Source organism: Mastomys coucha, unplaced genomic scaffold (assembly GCF_008632895.1).
Source record: "Mastomys coucha isolate ucsf_1 unplaced genomic scaffold, UCSF_Mcou_1 pScaffold1, whole genome shotgun sequence".
Classification (NCBI taxonomy): domain Eukaryota; kingdom Metazoa; phylum Chordata; class Mammalia; order Rodentia; family Muridae; genus Mastomys; species Mastomys coucha.
The window spans coordinates 68,859,175-68,859,447 of record NW_022196891.1 but is presented as its reverse complement, the minus strand read 5'-3'; the positions used below and the strand labels follow the sequence as shown (position 1 = coordinate 68,859,447).

At 39.2% G+C, this 273-nt stretch overlaps 1 protein-coding gene across 1 annotated transcript in view; it reads left to right on the top strand.

The window, feature by feature from the left end:
- Positions 1-273, top strand: part of Ly9 (lymphocyte antigen 9) — a 12,686-nt gene that overhangs the window by 980 nt on the left and 11,433 nt on the right. The window lies entirely within an intron of this gene.

Below are 273 nucleotides of genomic sequence, written 5' to 3'. Positions count from 1 at the left end.
TACACTTCTATGTCTTCTTTTCCTCTCAAAAATTTTCCACCCAGAATTCTTGGAGTAACCAGGTTTCAGATCTTGTCTGATTTGATCTAAATTCTCAGGGTACTCTGCAAAGCCTCAGGAGCCCTGGAAACTGGGAATCTAGGCTGGGGTTGTCCCTCAGATACCACAGAACCTTCATAGCAAATTGAGTTGTGTTGACCAAACACCTGAGCTCTTAAGAGCTTTGATAACAATATTTACCAGAAATATGAATCTTGTTTAAAACCAAAAAAA